This window comes from Nannospalax galili, unplaced genomic scaffold, assembly GCF_000622305.1.
Source record: "Nannospalax galili isolate Female #2095 unplaced genomic scaffold, S.galili_v1.0 scaffold137, whole genome shotgun sequence".
Lineage (NCBI taxonomy): Eukaryota > Metazoa > Chordata > Mammalia > Rodentia > Spalacidae > Nannospalax > Nannospalax galili.
In genome coordinates, this window is record NW_008340203.1 from 1,777,481 (window position 1) to 1,798,394 (window position 20,914).

Genomic DNA, 20,914 nt, shown 5'->3' on the forward strand with positions numbered 1-20,914 from the left:
CTTTTTGGACTGTCTCCCTGGTCTGAACTCACTATGTGGACCAGGCTGGCCTCGGTCTCACAGAGATCTACCTGCTCCTGCCTCCCAAGCACTGGGATTAAAAGCGTGTGCCACCATGCCCAACTCTTTAAAAAAATTTTTTTTAATTTATTTTTATTTTATGTGTATGAATATATTACCTGCATGTATATAAGTGTATCACATGTATACAGTGCCCTCAGAGGCCAGAAGGGGGCATCAGATTCCCTGGAACTGGAATTCCAGATGGTTGCAAGCTGCCAATGTGGGTGCTGGTAACCAAACTTAGGTCCTCTGCAAGAACAGCAAGTGCTCTTTTTATTTTACTTTCTATATCTTATGTGTATGAGTACATTGCCTGCATGCCTATAAGTGCACCCATGCTGTGCAATGCCCACGGAGACCAGAGAAGGCACTGGATCCCCTAGCACTGGAGTTATAGATGGTTGTTAGCTGCCATGTGGGTGCTGGGAATCAAACACAGGTCCTCTATAAGAGCAGTCAATGTTCTTAACCTCTGAGCCATCTCTCCAGCCCCAAGAATAGTGAGTGCTCTTAACCCCTGAACCATTTTTTGACCCCCATTTTCCTTCTTTTTGACTCAGGATCTCATGTAGATCCTGCATCAAGCTCACTTTATAGTGGAGGATGACCTTGAACTTCTGATCTTTTTGCCTTCACTTCCTTAGTACTAGGATGATAGGCATATGCCACCATGCTCAGTTTGATCAGGAGTTAGAGGTTGAATCAGAACTTTGTGTGTGCTAGGCTGGCACTCTACCAACTGAGTTACATCCCTAGCCCCTCAATAAATGTAATTTCAGCTCCAAAAATATGAGACCATTATAATACTGGTCCATAATAACAGCAGCAAGGGCTCTGGTTGGAAACGAAGCCTATGTCTCGGCCCTTCCCAGCTCCTCAGTCAGACCACCAACCACATGGGGTCAGGGTACACTGCTCTAGTTCTGGATCTGTGGTTCTAGAAGGGTATGAAGAACCCCAATCTCAGGTCTGCATCCCACCCCATCCATCCATCCATCCCAGGTCCTTTCTGCTCCTACTGGAGGGACAGAGTCACTGATGGCTCCATGTCTACCCTGGCCCCTCCCCCACCTCTGCCTCCTAAAATAGCCCCAAGCCACCATGTGGCCAGGGCGGCTCCCCACTGGCTGCAAATCCTCCTGAAATCAAATCCCCATCCTGCCCCAAGCAGGACGCCACCTCCTCCTGCCATCACCACCACCTCCTGCCACTGCTGGGCTCAGCGCTGGCTGGACTCCCCCGCCCCCCATGGGAACCCAGACAGTTGTCCTTCACGATGACCTGGACATCATAAATTCCCGAATAATGAGACAGGCGCTGGGAACACAGAGTCAGACATGGTGCTAATTGGGTGGCTTTGGGGTAGGGATACCGTGGGGACAACAACCGGCCTTGGTTTCCCAGCAGGACATTGGGGTAGGCAGAGGAATGGCCTCTGAGCCCCTGGCTGGGGCAGATTCTAGGCTCTCCTATCAGCCCCTCAGCCAGGCTGACCAGCAGCACCTTTCTGGACTATTCAATGGCTAGGTATAAAAAGGATACTTTGACTCAGCTCCACCCCATCCAGGTCTTGAAGGAAGGGGTACACTTTGTTTCTAGTAGGATCTGGTTGCTGTCTTGCTGTTAAAGACCATGCAAGTCTTTCCCAACATGCAGAGGGGTGGGAGGCAGAGAGCCCAGAGCAGGCTCAGGCTCAGGCTCGCTCCTCTTCGAGATCCCTAATGGATTCTTGGATGAGCTCAGGGAAGCCCTGAGTGTACAGCAATCAGGCGGAGATTATCACATTGTATGTTCGAAGACTTTGCCTGCAAAGGAGCACCCCCACTCCCTGACTCTGCTCATCTCCAGGGCTTCAGCTATGCTTTGCTGTACAGGGCTGGAGGCAGGGGGATGGACAGGATGACCTCTCTGGGACTGGGCTGCTTCTAAGTTGGGATGAGAAGGGAGGCAGGCAGGGAGAGGGGTGAGTGTATCTGTGGATGTCATTTGGAGGGATTCACATGGTGACGGGTGGCTGTGAATCAAACAGAAACACAAGTCTTAGAACTCCGACATGGGGTTGGGAATGTGTCCCTTCTCTGCAACAGGACTAACAGTGCCAAGCCCTAATGTCTCCCCTGACCCAAGGCTGACACATAAGATGATAAAATAAGAACATATAGAAAACACCCTGCAAACTGTAAAGACCCTCCCACAAGAGGGATGAAGGCATTAGTTACAACAGAAGGGACCAGGATTTGTCAGCAGAATGAACTTCCTCACATCTGTGCCCTAGAAACCAATGGCACAAAAGAAGAAGGATGACAAACACACCTGGGCAGAATGCTGAAAACCCCAGGACACCCTGTCCCAACCTAGGGGTGCCCATCCTCAAGTCCCACCTGAGACCCTCCCTCTTATCCATCATCTTGCCTCCCCAAAGCTGCCTGTCTAACCCTAAACTTTCCCAGACCAGAGCTGTATCCAACTTGTGGTTAATGCTAACACAACAGAAATGATTTTAACAACCTCCTCACCCGGCTTGGCAGAGCTGCCTGGGTGTGTAGAAGCCAGGGCCAGAAGGGAGGAGAATGAAGAATCTGGGTGTCCCACAGCAGGAGCAGCCCCTCCCCATGATATGAGTGGCACTAGCAGCAGTCTAGAAGGCAGTCAGCTCATGGGGAGGACTTCCTCGTGTTATTCCCTAGAAGGGACAGTAAAGACCAAGGATCAGGGTGCCCCCCGAGACCTTGGGTACTTTCCTTCTCACTTCAAGAGAGGCATTCAGAAGATGCCCACAGGAACCCTGACTACGAGCCATGACCAACCCTGAGGAAATTAAGCTCTTGAGACTCCCAACCCACCCTTCATTTCCTGAACTTTTTATTTAATGAGTTAGTACAGCAGGATCCTCCCATCCAGCCCACCCCACCAGACCCACAGTTGGTCTTTGGTAAGAGATCCAACCTAAGCCATCCAGTTTCAGGATTGAACCGGGGTTCAGGGAACTTGAGGGTGACCCTCAGGATCAGAGGGATGGGTGGCCTCTAAGCCCATTGTCCAGGGGAGCCTGTTGGTGGCCAGAGTCTACCTGGTCATCCAGGAGCAGTTGACCACATTCAGGTACCCTTTTTTGCTGTTGGCTCCATGGGGGAAAGCTTATTGGTCCTCAGGCCACTAAAAAGGGAAGAAGATGGAGCTGCAGTGATGGCTCCACAGCTAACAGCACATATTGCTCTTGCAGAGAACCAGAGTTCAGTCCCAGTAGCAGAGGGCTCCCAACCACCTGTAGCTCCAACTACAGGGGATCTGACACCCTCTTCTGGCCTCCGTGGGCAACTGCACTCATGTGCATATACATGCCCCCACCACACACATAATTAATTTGTTTTTTAAATCAAAGATAAAAAAGCCAAGCATGGTGCATGCCTTTAATCCCAGCACTCAGGAGGCAGAAGCAGGAGGCTCTCTTTGAGATCAAGGCCACTCTGTTCTACATAGTGAGTTCCAGGCCAGCTGGGGCTTCAGGGAAACCATGTTTCCAAAAAAAGAAAAAATAGATAGATAGATGATAGATAAAAGGAAAAAGAGGGCTGGAGAGATAGCTCAGCGGTTAAGAGCAGTGGTTGTTGTTGCGGAAGACCTGGGATTGAATCCCAGTACCCACATGGCAGCTAACAACTGTCTGTAACTCCAGTTCCAGGGGATCTGACAGCCTCTTCTGACCTCCTCAGCATTGCACGACATGGGTGCACTTACCTACACACAGGCAATACATGCATACACATAAAATAAAAATAATAAACAACCAGTGCTCTTAACTGCTAAGCCACCTTTCCAGCCCATAAATAAATTTTTTTTTTTTTAAATAAAATGAAAAAGATACCTTTTAAATCAGCTGAGAGTTCCAGGAATGCCCTACTCATGTCAGGCTGAGTCATCATGTTCTGGTCTCTGTCCCCTCAGTCCAGGTCCCAGAGGTTTTCCACAGCTGAGATACAGCTCAGAAACCAAAAGGCCTCAGCTACAGGCTGTGGGGTCCAGGAACACATGCTCCTGGCTCTGGAGCATGCCTCACCTTCATGCTTGGTCAAATATACCTCATGGGGTCCCCGGGATGATTGAGAGGTTATGTAGGGATGCTGTCTCCCCAGCACAGACCAGGCTGACAAGCAGGACAGGTCCCTGACTCTGCCCACTGACCTGAACCAGCGCAACAACCACCAGGCAACTCTGGAAACTTCCCATGCCCAAGCTCCTCCATGGGGCTCTGATGGGCTCAGTTTGCAGTGTGGTCCAAGGGCTGGGACTTTGAACTTCTGCCCAGATGATTCCGATGTTCAACTATGAACCAGAATCTTGTGTCCAGCAGCCTTCCATAGACATACCCAGTCATGAAGGGTCTCCTGGGGAGCTTGTTACCTCCTTCCCTAGTTCCTACCCCAGGGCCTTGGATTCAGGGGCCTGGGGGAAGGCCTATATCTGCCTTTTTTGTTGTTTTTTTAAAAAAATTATTTATTATTATTGTTATTATTATTATTATTTGGTCTTTTTGAGACAGGGTCTCCCTGTTGCACCAGCTGGCCTGGAACTCGATATCTAGACCAGGCTGGCCTAGAACTCACAGAGATCCACCTGCCTCTGCCTCCCAAGTGTTGAGATTAAAGGTATGCACTACCACACCTGGCTATTTATTTTTATTTTATGTGTATGAGTGTTTTGCTTGCATGCATATAAGTGCACCATGTGTGTGCAATGCTTCAGAGGCCAGAAGGGGACGTCAGATTCCCTGGAACTGGAGTTTCAGACAGTTGTTAGCTGCCACATGGGTGCTAGGAAGCAAACACAAGTCCTCCACAATAGTAGCAAGTGTTTTTAACTGCTGAGCCATCTCTTTAGCCCTTCCCTCACTCACTGCCATACCCCCCACCCCCCCACCCCCGCTTTTCTGAGACATGTAACCCTGGCTGGCCTTGCAATGTTGAGTGTTGAGATTACAGGCGTGTGCTAGTATGCCCAGTTTATATGGTGCTGAGGTTGGAATCCAGGACATGCTAAGCAACATCCCCAGCTACTGTTTTTTCAATATTTATTTTATTTTTTAATTATGCATACCTGGGGGGGAGGGTATGTACACTTGTGAGTATAGTGCCTGTGAGGTCCAGAAGAGGGTGTCAGAGTCCCTGGAGCTGGAGTTACAGACGGTTGTGAGCCAACCAACCTGAGTGCTGGGAATTGAACCCAGGTCCTCTGCAAGACCAATATGTGCTCTTAACTGCTGCTCCATCTCCCCAGCCCCCTATTTTGTTTTTTGAGACAGGGTCTCACCATGTAGCCCAGGCAGGTCTCAAACTCAAGATCCTCCTGCCTCAGCCTCCTGAGTGCTGGGATTACATTCATGCATCACCAGATCCATTTGTGGCTGTTTTTCACCTGCACTCCAGTGGTTCTGATGAGCAGCTAGATGCAGAGAAGCTTCTAGAGAAGGCAGTCTGAACTTGGACTTGGCTTTCAGAGCCCCCACCCACCTGCCCAGTGGCACTGCAGAGACTGTCTGCTGCTATCCCACTGTCATCTTAGCAGAGGACACTGTTCATTCCCAACAAGACCCACTCACTCTTAGGCTGCCACCTACCCTGAGCCCTGGCCCACAGGCCCTGGTTAGTTGATCCATACATTGTGTGGCTTCTAGGGAATGGGCAGTGGCTTCCACAGCTGTACCCAAGGCAGCCAAGGTTGTAACAGGGCCTCTTCTGATCCCTGCTCTGCCCTGCCCTGGGTCTCCATTCCTTTCAAAAAGTGTGGCTTCCCACCTGGTGATGTCACTTAGCATGAGGAACAATGTGTATGTAGCTCTGTTTCCCAAGGCACACATGGTCTGGAACTTCCTCCCTCTGGAGGTTAGGGCCCCACAACACTCACCAAGGCACCAGGCCTAAGGAATGCCCACCTTCCTTCCCAGAAGCAGGAAAGTATAGCTGTAAGACCTGGGTTCACATCTTACCTCTGCTACTTCCTAGGTGGTGACCTTGGCCACTTCTGAGCCTCAGTTTCCCCCTCTCGTAAAATAAGGATAAATATAAATAGTACTCAGTGGGTTCTTATGGGGATCAAATAAGTCAATATTTATAAAGGGTTCAGCAAACATGTGCATGGTAATACTATGTGTGTTAAATAATGCTTAACAACTGTCAGTGGGTCAGTCAACAAACAGTCCTGACCTGTGCCAGGTCTGGGAAGCTGGGCTTCAGATCCCATCTTAGAGTGATGAAGTGACTTACCCCACATTAAACTGAAACCTCGGGTGTGTCACCTCAAGTTCTCTCCTTTCCGGTACTTTCAGGCCACCTCCTCACTCCTCAGGCGCCTGGCCTCGTCCAGGTGGGCGCAGTGCCCCATACCGACAGAGGGCCCTTTGTACCCCTGCCCAGGGTCACACCCTGAGTTCGGAGCCACCGCAGGACAAGCGCCCTGTGTCTGGGTCTGTTTCAGGGCCAGGTCTGCGGCTGAGGGGCAGCTCCAGCCACGTGATTCTGTGTGGGCGGGGTCCGTGCATCTCCTCGAGCGGGTCCCCACCCTGCGCAAACCCTGGAGGCTTCTGAGAGGGTTTTGTATCAGAAGGGAAGGAAGAGTGGGTGCCTAGGGTATGCCAGACCGTGATGGTGTCTTTGGGGTCTTGCAACCCCTTTCTACCCCACTAATTTTTCTCCAGTCTGCTCAGCTCTTTCCTACTGATTAGTGGCCACCTTACCTGGTCGCCTGCCTCCTCCTCCCCCTCCCCCTCCCCCTCCCTTTCCCCCTCTTCTCCCTCCTCCTCCTCCCCTTCCCTCCTCCCCCCTCCCTTCCCTCTTCCTCCTCCTCCCCCTCCCCCTCCTCCTCCTCCTGGTAGATCACATGGGCAAGGCCTTGGGTTCTGTCCTCAGCACCCCCAAAATAAACAAAGTCTGAGCCTATCATTCTGTTTAGAAGCACTGAGCAGGCTGGCGAGGCGGCTCAATGGTAAGAGTTCTTGCTATCAGGGCTGCTAACCTGAGTTTGGTCCCCAAAATTCACATGATAGGAGAGAACAGACCCCACCCCACCACAAGTGGTCTCCTGACAAATAAATAAATAAATATAAAAAAAAAATTATAAGTACCCAGGAGGTCATTGTGAGTTTGAGACCAGCCCAGGCTACACAGGTGACTGTTAGGCTAGCCTGGACTACAAAGTGAGACACTGCCTCACACAAACAAAAGCTCCAAAGGTCTCCCTTCCTCTTTGGGAAAAGCCCCACCCAGTCTGGAAAGTGGATGCTGGAGATAGGCATGGTCCACTATTGTGGTCCCAACACCACCATTGCCATCGACAGTGCTCACACCTGAGAACCTCCAAGTTGAGTTACCCCCCAAAATCAGAAAAACAATGTCGTCGTGTTTTAAGTAAGTTTATGATTTTGTGGTAGGCCACATTCACAGCTATCCGAAGACATATGTGACCTGCAGATGCAAGTTGGATGCCTGGGTCCCTCCTCACTTCAAACTTTTCTCCTTTCTCCCAGCACCCCTCCCACCCTGTCCCTCCCACAGATTAACTGAGATATAAATACTACTTGTCACCTAAAAATATTCCTGGTAGAAATAACACCATGACTGGCAGAGCTGGAGGGGAGAAAACTCACTATTGACTAAAACGGACACCAGAATGTAATCTGGACCACGAATCTTTTTTTTTTTTTATTATTTCCCAGTATTCCCAAATTGGATAAGGTTACCCAGTCACACTCACAACGACAGAGCCTGATGCCAAGAGTCCGACGGATCAAATCCCAGCAGCTAAATGTATAAGGAATTAATGCTGATGAAATGAGTTTTAGTAAAATTAAGATGGAATGGAAAACATGGAAATTTGTTCAACTGTACACAGAGACGAAACTGTACAGAGATGAAACTATACAGAGAGACAAAACTGTACAGAGAGACGAAACTGTACAGAGAGACGAAACTGTACAGAGACGAAACTGTACAGAGAGACGAAACTGTACAGAGAGACGAAACTACAGAGAGACGAAACTGTACAGAGAGGAAACTGTACAGAGACGAAACTGTACAGAGAGACGAAACTGTACAGAGACGACACTGTACAGAGAGACGAAACTGTACAGAGAGACGAAACTACAGAGAGACGAAACTGTACAGAGAGACGAAACTGTACAGAGACGAAACTGTACAGAGAGACGAAACTGTACAGAGACGACACTGTACAGAGAGACGAAACTGTACAGAGAGACGAAACTACAGAGAGACGAAACTGTACAGAGAGGAAACTGTACAGAGACGAAACTGTACAGAGAGACGAAACTGTACAGAGACGACACTGTACAGAGAGACGAAACTGTACAGAGAGACGAAACTACAGAGAGACGAAACTGTACAGAGAGGAAACTGTACAGAGACGAAACTGTACAGAGAGACGAAACTGTACAGAGACGACACTGTACAGAGAGACGAAACTGTACAGAGAGACGAAACTACAGAGAGACGAAACTGTACAGAGAGGAAACTGTACAGAGACGAAACTGTACAGAGAGACGAAACTGTACAGAGACGACACTGTACAGAGAGACGAAACTGTACAGAGAGACGAAACTACAGAGAGACGAAACTGTACAGAGAGGAAACTGTACAGAGACGAAACTGTACAGAGAGACGAAACTGTACAGAGACGACACTGTACAGAGAGACGAAACTGTACAGAGAGACGAAACTACAGAGAGACGAAACTGTACAGAGAGGAAACTGTACAGAGACGAAACTGTACAGAGAGACGAAACTGTACAGAGACGACACTGTACAGAGAGACGAAACTGTACAGAGAGACGAAACTACAGAGAGACGAAACTGTACAGAGAGGAAACTGTACAGAGACGAAACTGTACAGAGAGACGAAACTGTACAGAGACGACACTGTACAGAGAGACGAAACTGTACAGAGAGACGAAACTACAGAGAGACGAAACTGTACAGAGAGGAAACTGTACAGAGACGAAACTGTACAGAGAGACGAAACTGTACAGAGACGACACTGTACAGAGAGACGAAACTGTACAGAGAGACGAAACTACAGAGAGACGAAACTGTACAGAGACGAAACTGTACAGAGACAAAACTGTACAGAGAGACGAAACTGTACAGAGAGACGAAACTACAGAGAGACGAAACTGTACAGAGAGGAAACTGTACAGAGACGAAACTGTACAGAGAGACGAAACTGTACAGAGAGAAAACTGTACAGAGAGACGAAACTGTACAGAGAGACGAAACTGTACAGAGAGACGAAACTGTACAGAGAGACGAAACTGTACAGAGAGACGAAACTGTACAGAGAGACGAAACTGTACAGAGAGACGAAACTGTACAGAGAGACGAAACTGTACAGAGAGACGAAACTGTACAGAGAGACGAAACTGTACAGAGAGACGAAACTGTACAGAGAGACGAAACTGTACAGAGAGACGAAACTGTACAGAGAGACGAAACTGTACAGAGAGACGAAACTGTACAGAGAGACGAAACTGTACAGAGAGACGAAACTGTACAGAGAGACGAAACTGTACAGAGAGACGAAACTGTACAGAGAGACGAAACTGTACAGAGAGACGAAACTGTACAGAGAGACGAAACTGTACAGAGAGACGAAACTGTACAGAGACAAAACTGTACAGAGAGACGAAACTGTACAGAGAGACGAAACTGTACAGAGAGACGAAACTGTACAGAGAGACGAAACTGTACAGAGAGACGAAACTGTACAGAGAGACGAAACTGTACAGAGAGACGAAACTGTACAGAGAGACGAAACTGTACAGAGAGACGAAACTGTACAGAGAGACGAAACTGTACAGAGAGACGAAACTGTACAGAGAGACGAAACTGTACAGAGAGACGAAACTGTACAGAGAGACGAAACTGTACAGAGAGACGAAACTGTACAGAGAGACGAAACTGTACAGAGAGACGAAACTGTACAGAGAGACGAAACTGTACAGAGAGACGAAACTGTACAGAGAGACGAAACTGTACAGAGAGACGAAACTGTACAGAGAGACGAAACTGTACAGAGAGACGAAACTGTACAGAGAGACGAAACTGTACAGAGAGACGAAACTGTACAGAGAGAAGAAACTGTACAGAGATGACAGAGACGAAACTGTACACAGAGATGAAACTGTACAGAGACGAAACTGTACAGAGAGACGAAACTGTACACAGAGACGAAACTGTACAGAGAGACGAAAATTGGAGAGAAAAGTCTCATCAAGGGAATTAAGTTGGGTGAATAAAGTTCAAACTGGAAAACATCTTCCCAAAGAGTCTCCACTGTTGGCATGTTTTGATTTTAAATGTTTGCATCCAGGGGCTGGAGAGATGGCTCAGCGGTTAAGTCCACTGACTGCTCTTGCAGAAGACCCAGGTTCGATTCCCAGTACCCACGTGGCGGCTACAAACCATCCTTAACTCCAGTTACAGGGGAATCTGAAGCCCTCTTCTGACCTCCGCAGCATTGCATGACACGGGTGCACTCACATACACGCAGTCAATACACTCATACATATAAAATAAAAATTAAGAAAAAAAATGTTTGCATTCAAAATATCCTTGGGATTTAAAATGTCCATGTCAAAATAGTCAGTGCTCTCCCAATCCACTTCTTTTTAAAAAAATATTTAAAGAATATTTTATTTATTATTTTATTTTATGTGTATGAGTGTACTGCCTGCATGTATGCGAGTGCACCCATGTCATGCAATGCCTGAGGAGATCAGAAAAGAGTCTTGGATTCCCTGGAACTGGAGTTAGGACAGTTGTTAGCCACCATGTGGGTGCTGAGAACTGAACCCAGATCCTCTGCAAGAGCAGCCAGTGCTCTTAACCACTGAGTCATCTGTCCAGCCCATGCCTTCTTAAAAAATTACATTTTTTATTTGTTTCATGGGGGAGGGGGAGTGCATGCATTCCACAGTACACCAGTGGAGGTTAGAGAATAGCTTTCAGGGGTGATTCTCTCCTTCCATCATGCGGATCATAGGGATTGAACTCAGGTCATCAGGCTTAGTGTAAAGCACTTTTACCTCCTGAACCATCTCTCCATGCACACACACCATCCCCCCCCCATTCTCCTTTTTTCAAACAAGGTCTCATATATCCCAGGCAGGATGCAAATTTGCTGTGTGGCAGAAGATGGACTTGAGTTTCTGTTGGCTTTTGTTTTTGTTTTTCTTGAGACAGGGTTTCCCTGTAGTCCCAGCTGTCCTGGAACTCACTATGTAGACCAGGCTGTCCTTGAACTCGCAGAGATCTGCCTGTCTCTGCGCGTGCGTGTGCGCGCACACACCCACCCCGAGTGCTGGGACTGAAGGCATATGCCACCACACCTGGTGGACTTGGGTTTCTGACCCACTTGGTGCTGGGATACAGGCATGTACCACCATGCCGAGTTTTTATGGTGCTGGAGATTGAACTCAGGGCTTTGTGCATGCCAGGCAAGCCCTCTATCAACTTAGCCACACCCCCCAGCTGCCCCTTTCTCTCTTCTCATTCACTCTTCTTCATGCTGTTCTGTCCTCCCTTGGATTCCTAGGGCAGCACCCAGGGTAGGTGCTCAACAAGTGTTTGTTGAGTGAACCAGTGTCTATGGGGCAAGAGACAGGGAAATGGACTGGGGCTTCTTGGGCTCTGGGAGAGAAGAGGAACAGGGTGTATTGCATCCTGACACCAAGTTCCAGAGAAGCCCATGTCAGCAGGAGAGAAAAGAAGAGACAGACCAGGGCTGCCCTGTTTCCCCTCAGGCCCATCTTCCCAAGGACCACATACACCTGCCCCCACCCCCAAGCTGGGCCGTCCTCTCATGCCTGCCTCCCACATTTAGCTGCTGGCTGGGTTGTCAGAGAAACTCTGATCCCCACTCCTGCCTCTAGAGCCACGCCTACCACCTCAACCCCCAAGAACCTGGAGTAGGTACCCTTAGCCTTGAACAAGGGTTAATCAAATTCACAATTAGCACCCGGATGGTTAAAGCCTTTTCTAGAAGCTGCTAACTAGAACAAGAAGTTTCAGAATGAGGTCATAGGAATGCTACCTGTCTCTGCTCCCTTCCCAGCTGGTATGAGGAGTCCTGGCTGGCAGGTCCTCCAAGAGATAGGCCGAGGATGAGAGTAAGGAAAACCAGAGGCCACTGCAGCCTTGGCTTTTTCTCTCTGAGGAGACCTGGTTTCAAGGCTATGCTCTGATGGAAGATTGATCCTGGGCAAGCAGCTTTGACCTCTGCAGCTGCCTCTCATCTGAGAAAAGGACTTTTACCTCTGTGGAGCTCACAGGACAGGACCAGGTAGCTCTGGGTCAGGTCAAGTTCTGTGCAAAATCAAGACTGGAAGGACCCTGGGGTCTCAGGGATGTGACTCCTGTCAGGATCCTAGAAGGGCCATGTGAAGGCTAATCTTGTCAATTTGATGGGATTTAGAATTACCATGGAAACAAACACCCCCACCCCCACCCCCACCCCCAGGCAGGCCAGTGGAGGATTATCTAGGATTGGCTAATTGAGGTAGGAAGACTCACCTTAAATGGGGCAGCACCATGGTTCCCACAGGATAAAAAGAATAAGCTGAGCACCAGAGTTCCTCTGCTTCCTGACTAGACAGTGTGTCCAGCTGCTTCAACTTCCTGCTGCCTTGATGGCCCTCACACTGTGAGCCAAAACAAACCCTTCCTTCCTTAAATTGCTTTTGTCAGGTATTTTTGTCACAGCAATGAAGAAAGTACTCCAACAGGGTCTTTCTTCAAGTGTCACCGAATAACTAGCTCAAGCTCAGCTAAGGACAGATTGGTCAGTGGGCAGACTTCTGAGTTCTAATGCCCATGCCCTTTATATGTTCCTCTTTGGGACCCTCTAGAAAACACAAAAGGTTCTGGCTTCTAACATTTCCTGGCATCTCCCTTCTTGAACTCTCAGTGTGGGACAGGGTGAGACCAGGAGGATGGGAGTTGGCGCCTAGGGATGCCGGAGAGGCACTGGGCCCAGGAGAGTGTTGAGGGTAGTAGGGCAAGCAGGGACAGGGCCGGGCCTCTCTGTGGGCATCTGGAGTTCAGGGAGGGTCTGTGGAGTTGGAGCTCACCACACCTGAGGAAACCTTAGGCAAATAAACAGGCAGTCAACACAGCAAGGCCTCTACAGAGGCTGTGGCCAGCGGCAAGGGAGTGGAGAGGGCAGGGGACTGTTTAAAGAGGCCCCAAGGCCACAGTGGCGGAAAGGCTGGGGCAGGGTGGGGGTGTAGTGGTGGTTTGGAGCAGGAAGCTGGACCTAGGGTGGGTGAGTTGAGCTTGGCTGCTTCGAAGAAAAAAGAAAGGTGTCAACTCAGCCCTGTTCTGGTCCACACTTCTCAGGAAGGCTCCAAGTATCCTGACATCCATTCGTTCAAATGGATCAAAACAGACAAGGGACTGCCCCCATTTCCCCAAACCCCCCAGTTGCTCCCAGGCCTATGACTCTGGGCCTTGCCACTGAAGTACATTTCATCTTAGAGCCAGCGTTCTCAACAGCGGGGCAGGGGCAGGTGCCACTGTTTGGCTTATTGTTTGCAGGCCCTGACAGCCCTCATATCTGTTTGCTTGGGGGAGGAGAGAGGTCCACAAGTGACAGTGGTGTCCCAGGATGCTTTCCCACCTTCTATAACCCAGGGACACTTGGCCTCCTCAAGAGAGTAAGTCCTAGAGTGAGAGGTAGAGCACAGAACTGGGTGTGGCAGCTCATACCTCCAATCCCAGCCCTTGGGAGGGTAAAGCTAGAGGATTGCTATTCAGCATGGACTGTATAGTGAGTACCAGACCAGCCTGGGCTGCAGAGAGAGACCCTGTCTTAAAAACAAAGAGCACACCTTTAACTCCAGTACTTGAGAGGCAGAAGCAGGTAAATTTCTGTGAGTTAGAGGTCAGTCTGGTCTACATAGAAAGTTCCAGGCCAGCCAGAGATACATAGTGAGACCCTGTCGTCATAGACAAACAAACAAACCCCCTCCAAAACCCCCAAACAAAAACAAACAACAAGAAGGACAGAGAAAGTCACACAGCCAGAGAGAGAGAGAGAGAGAGAGAGAGAGAGAGAGATTGAGAATGAGAATGAGAGAGACATACAAAGGAAGGGGAAAGAAGAAAGACAGGAGGAGAGGAGCTACAGGAGCAAGCAGAGACAGGGATGGACATACAGCAGAGCAGGGACAGACATACTCACAGGCAGTCAGAAAGAAGCTTCCCAAGAAACACATAGAGATGGGCAGAGAACCTCAGGGCCTCGAGACATTCCTAGGAGACCCTGGAGCTAAGGTATTGAACACCGAGTCCCTGGGGGGTCGAGGGAATCCCAGGAGGTTGGTGCCGCTGCCTCCTGTCCCCAACACTGAGACACTACAAGCTCCTGGCCCCCAGCCACCGTGAAGTAAGCCAGCCGTGGCCGCTGGAGCTGGTGGGTCACCTGAGGTGAATGAAGAGGTACCGGTGAGGGTGGGGAGGCTGTGAGTATGGGAAGAAAAGGGAGCACACACTGCAGGGGGTCCGGGTGGGTGTGCAAGGGTATTCACGTGGGACATGGCGCTCAGGAGCCGTCTGTGAGCCAAGGTAGCATGCTGGGTGACTGTGAGTGCATGCTTGTGTGTGGGTATGTCTACTTCCATCAAAAACCCTGTACCTGCAGGGCATGGTGGCACACACCTTTAGTCCCAGCATTCTAGAGGCAGTGGCAGGTGGATTTTTGTGAGATTGAGGCCAGCCTGGTCTACATAGCGAGTTTTAGGTCAGCCAGGGCTACAGGGAGACCCTGTCTCAATAAAACCAAAACCAAAACCAAACCAAACAAAAACCCTGTAGCACTAATGAGGCCAAAATGGTGGATTGGTCCCCAAACAACCCAGTCAGAATCATGAGTGAGCAGAGTGGGCTGCGAAAGAGGTGGTATGCCTCTCTTCTGAGCAGACGGTATATCCAGGTGCCACAGGGCACTCTACAGCAGCCTAGACCAATATGCCATTTACTTCTGCCAGGGATGACTCCCCACTTCTTGGCCAACTGGCCCCCAAACTCATGGAGAACTCACCCCTTCCCGGTTGTGAGTGCAGCTCTCTGAGAGGGTATGGGGGGCAAGGCAGGCTGGCTATTCAGCCTGGCCTTCCTCTGATCTAACTGCCACCCTTCCTGCTGTTGCCGCCTTTCAGCTTATCTCATCCTTGCTCCTTGGGCACAGCAAGTACCACATCCTTGCCACACTGGGAAGAGAAGCAGGCTCTTCTCCCCATCCCTTCCCACTCAAGCGTCACAGGACATTTTTAAAAACTGTCCCAATTTTGGGATAGAGAACGAGGTCAGGAAGCCCAAAGGGGGACAGCTTGCTGGTGACAACTGACAATCTTCACTTCTCCTTGAAACTCCTTCCTGATCTAGGAGAGTGTGACCCAAGCCCAGTTTTACAGGGCCAGCAATATAGTAGGGGACAGGGAGCCTAGGAAGGCAATTAACCATGTCACACGTGTGGTCACAGGCCTTCTGTCACCTTTGCAGGGTCTAGGGTAGGGTCTAGGGTGGTCCACAGACACTGGTCTAAATATCTTAAAGTTATCACGACATGGGACCTAGGCCTATAATCCCATCTACTTAGAAGGCTAAGGTAGGAGGATTGCTGTGAGTTGGAGGCCAGCCTGAGTATCTTTGCCAGGTCTTGTCCCCACAACAAAACAAAAAAACTGGGGATATGACTTGGTGGTAGAGTACTTGCCTAGCATGACAAAGCCCTGGGTTCCAGCCTCAGGACTGGAAAATAACAGTTATAATAACTACAAGAAATAAATATTAAATAATGTATATTTTAAAGTTATAGATATCACTAATGAAATGTTCAATAATTTGTTTAGAGACAGGGTCTCATGTATCCCAGGCTAGCCTCAACCTTGAACTTCTGATCTTCCTGCTTCCATCTCCCAAGTGCTAGGATTACAGGTGTGCACCACACTTGCATTTATGCAGTGCTGGGTAATGAACCCAGGGTCTTGTGCATGCTAGGCAAGCACGCAAGCACTCTATGAACTGAGCTACATCGCACACCCTATATTAATAAATTATATTCTAACCTCTTATCTTGACAGACACACCTTCATAGCAACCTAGAAGACCAAGTTCAAATTCATATTTTTCTGCCCCCAGGGAGTTACACATCAGAATGACAACAATGTAGAAAGAGATGGCTATATTCTCACCCTGGTTCCAGCCACCCCACCCTGGCTGCCTCTTCACTGCCAGATCCTTTCATATTGTGGGGGGGGGGGGGGCACATACCTGGTTTTAGCCTAGTTCCAGCCTCACCCCCTGCAAATTAGCTTGCTAGGTAAGCACTCTATTAACTCAGCTACATCCCCAGGCCTGGGAGTGTGGTCCCGATGCCCATCCCCTAAGCCATGCTGACTCCTCACTTGACAGGAGGCAGCCAGAGTGGAGCCCTTGAAAGTGCCCGGCTTCAGGCATGAGTACTGCTACCTTTCCCCAGGTTTAAGGGTACCCATGGACCCAGTCTTCTCCTGTGGCCTGCAGAACTAGAGCCAGGGTGTGAAGCTCTTGCTCCACTGAAGGGCAGCTCAGACAATCCCCAGGCAGGATTATTTACCTTCCTGGAAAAATTCAGCCAGGCTTGATCCCAACTTGTGGATTCCTGGGAGTGGGGAGGGCAGGGAGATGGTGCCAACAGGGCATTTTTGTCAAGTTGTGTCTCTAAGCCAGAGTTTGTTCCATCTAGGTACAGCCCCAAGAGGGCCCCTGCCACTCCCTGGGTCCTGCCTCACTCTGCAGATGAAAAGCAACACAAACAAGGTAATGGAGCCAGGAGGAAGTAAGGGGCCCTGGACAGCACAGAGATGGGGCCCAGCCGGGGACCCGTAGAAGCAGGGTGAAGGGCATCTCTCTGGACAAGCTTAAAAAAAAAAAATTCTACCCCCTGCAGATCAGCTTTTCTGTCCTACCCAGAGGGGGACACTTAGACCTGTTGAGCTCTCGCCATGGCCAGGCACTGCGCTAAGCACTCCACAGTTGTATTCTCACTTAGCCCCTGCAGCCACCCTATGAGGTGGGTTCTATCAATCAATATCTCTATCCATCAATATCTTCATTTACAGGTAAGGAAGCAAATTCAGAAGGTAAGGTAGGTGAGGTGATAAGTCTCAAGTCTGACCGGCCCCAGAGCTCCCATTCCTGCCACCATAGTTCTCTGTCTCCCAGAATCAAGAAGCCATCACAGAAGCAGAAAGAAAGAAGCCAGTGAGATGGCTCAGTGGGTAAAGGCATTTGCTGCCAGCCCTGACAACTTGAGTTCAATTCCTGGTACCCACACGATGAAAGGAGAGAACTGACTCCCATAAGTTTTCCTCTGATTTCCATACATTTACACACATGCGCACACACACACACACACACACACACACACACACACACACACACACATGAGAGAGAGAGAGAGAGAGAGAGAGAGAGAGAGAGAGAGAGATTAAGAAATGAGAAAGAAGAACTTCTTAGTCATGAGGATTGATGTGGGAGGAGACCATGGAATGGGAGATCTAGTCAGACAATGAAATTCCTCCCTTCTAATTGTCACCTGAGTCTGTCTGAAGACTTGTGATGCTCTCTGGAGTGTCCCTGGAGTCCTAGCAGGAACAGATGACAGCACCCTGACCTCCCTCTGGTCTGCAATCCAGGACTCTTTACTTCACCCCCCTCATCATAGGCCCAAAGTTGCCCCCTTTTTATGATCCAGCACCACAGGTGAACTCAGACCTCCTCCAGAAAACCTTCCCTGAGGTCCCAGGATCTAGGTCTAAGGAGGCAGGATCCCTTCCTGCTCACATCACACCTGAAGGGGTACACACACCCGGTGGCCACCATCATCGAAACAGCCTAGCTCCTGGACACCACACAGAACAATCCAGCCAAATCCCAGGCTCTGGTCCTTGGGACATCTGCTAGCCCCGTTCCCCTCTTTCCCTACCCCCTCTCATCATTCGGCATCTGTACCCAGAAGCAAGTCATGCAGGTGTCCCCAGGTCACCAGAAAACCTAGAACGCGCTCTAACAGCTCTAACCTCACTTGTCCCCCATCATTCCTGACCGTGGGGAAAGATGCAGCCCTGGGGCCGACTCCGGGTGAAGGAGAACCCCTCTAACCTGCCCTCCTCGGGAACACTGTAATGCCCATTTTTTCCAGCCTTTGGATCCCCACAGCATCACGGAGAGCCAGAGGGACCCTCCAACTTCCTCAGAGTTTAGTCACAGCCGCACACCTAGCCCAGGCAAGGATGTCTTTTGGGGTCCCCTAGGTTTGAGATGAGGACAGGGGACAGGAGGAAGGGGCTGCGTTGTTCTCCCCAGCTGCCCTCGCAGTCCTCAGCTTGGACCAGCCGGCGTCCCTGTCTTACCTGCCCGCACAGATGGAGCCCGCTGTGGCCACCTGCTCTCGCTTGGTTCTCAGCGCCACGGCTCAGAGCTGGCAGAGCAGGGATGGGGCCTGGCGGGGCGGGGCCTGGCTTGGCGGGGGCGGGGCAGAGAGGGGCGGAGGCTCCGGCCCTCCCCAGTCCTGGCCGTGAGGAGTGGGCTGCCCTTTTAGGTGGGGAGTAGGGAGGAGAACCAGATCCCCCACCAATTCCTATTCCTTTTCTTCTCTTTTCTCTTTTCTTCTCCCCCTTCCCTTCTCCTCCCTTTTTCTCTCTCGCTCTTTTATTTTTTGAAACAGGGTCTTATATAGCCCAGGCTGGCTTTGAACTCCTGATCCTCCAGCCTCCACCTCCCAAGTGTTGGGACTGCAGGCATATACCATCATCCATGGCTCTTTTTCCTTCCTTCCTTCCTTCCTTCCTTCCTTCCTTCCTTCCTTCCATGTGTTCTCTATAGTCCTTCCTTCCTTCCTCCCTCTCTTCCTTCCTGCCTTCCTTCCTACCTTCCTTCCTTCCTTCCTTCCTTCATTCCTTCCTTTCCTTCCTTCAACAAAATTGTAGTCTGTAGCCCAGGCCGCCTTGAACTAGCAGCAATTCTTCTGCCTCAGCCCTGGATTACAGGCATAAGCCACCACATTTGACTTTCTGAGGGTTAAAGGGTAGGGACACCTGGGTCCTTATGATCTATGAAACCCCCTATTTCAGGCAGCCTGGTTCAGATGTCCACAACCCTGGCTCCTCACAAGCAGCAAGAACAGACACCTCTCCTTGCCTGCACCCCACCAATCTGAGGCTCTTGGGGGCTCTCACAGGATGGAAGGTTGATGGGGTGCCCCCTCTAAAAGCTCCCAATTCAGGGATCAGTCATGTTGAGACTTGGTCCCTGGAGGGACATTAGGAAGCCAGGTCATCTTTCTCCTCTCTGTGACACAGCCCCAACCCCCACCCCCAAACACCCACGCAAGGTCCCTCAGCTGTCACTGTGTAGCACTGGAATGATGACTCCGTGAGTCCAGCCACATTCAAGGCCATTGAGCTTAGCACTCCTATGCTTCTGCCCCCCTTCCACCAAGTCACTAATTTTATTGACCTGAAAAAGGCACGTTCCTGGCAGGGGATACAATAACTCAGGGTACAGTGGGGAGTGGACAGGCAGAAGGGGCCCATGAGGGATGAGAAGGATGCCTGAAGAGGCCAAGGACACTTGGAGCAGAAGAGGGACACTGAGAAAGGTTTGATTTAGGCCAGGATGGATGTCCAACAAGAGTGGAAGTGAAATTGTAGCCCTCACAGGAGAAGGGAGAGGGAATTCTTTTCCATTCACCCTGAGGTGGGACCAAGAATGAAGCAGGGGGCACCAAGGTTGGAAGGTAGGAAGAACTGTCATCCAGCTGTCACATCTCTGCCCCAGCCTCCTCCTCCTCCCTTGAAGGTGACTCCTGCCTGCTGGGCCTCTTACCACAGAAATAGCCCTTTCCCTGAAGAATCAACCTAGATCTTGCCTCTCTTTTTATTAAAATGAGAACGAAAAAAATGTAGGCCTCTGTAATTTCCCTATTTCATGTCTACCTGATTCTACCCCTCAAAGGCTGGATGTCACTATCTCCACCTCAGGAAGGGGGTAAAAGAGGGTGGAGAGAGGGACACTGGGGTTGGAACCTATCAAGGGACAGAGAGGGCACAACGGCCATACATTCTTGAGGGGCCTTAGGTCTTGGAATGGAACCCAGGGCCTCTTTTCAGGCTCTGCCAGTGAACCCCATCTCCAGCCCTCAAATTTAGCCTGCTGGTGCTCTGAGTGAGGGTTTCATAGCCACTAAAGAGATTTTTCTTTTCTTTTTTTGAGACAAGGTCTCATGTATCTCAAGCTGGCCTCAAACTCACTATGCAGTCAAAGATGACCTTGAACTTAAAAAAAAATTACTTTGGACTGGAGAGATGGCTCAGTGGTTAAGAATACTGGCTGTTCTTGCAGAAGACCTGGGTTCGAATCCAGCACCCACATGGCAGCTAATTACTGTCCATAATTCCAGTTCCAGGGGATCTGACAGTCTCTTCTGTCCTCCGCAAGGATTGCACGACACAGGTGCACTTACCTACATGCAGGCAATACACATAAAAAAATAATAAAAAAATTTAAAAATTACATTTATTATTCATTTTGTGCATGTGTACATGTGCAACACAGTGGATGTAGAGGGCACAAAACAACTTGCAGGAGTCAGTTCTCTCCTTCCATCATGTGGGTCCTGGGAACTGAATTCAGGTTATCAGTCTTGGAAGCAAGCACCTTTAATCCACTGAGCCATCTCACTGACCCAACCTTGAACATCTGTTCTCTCTCTCTCTCTCTCTCTCTCTCTCTCTCTCTCTCTCTCT

General features: G+C 49.8%; 1 protein-coding gene across 1 annotated transcript in view; it reads right to left on the minus strand.

Moving 5' to 3' along the window:
* Znf385c (zinc finger protein 385C) overlaps window positions 1-18,566 on the minus strand; it is a 57,108-nt gene extending 38,542 nt beyond the window's left edge. Inside the window, exon 1 of the mRNA XM_008835282.2 lies at window positions 18,521-18,566. The gene's annotated coding sequence lies outside the window, so the exon portion shown is untranslated. The remainder of the gene's footprint in view (window positions 1-18,520) is intronic.
* Between the last annotated feature and the right edge of the window lie 2,348 nt (window positions 18,567-20,914).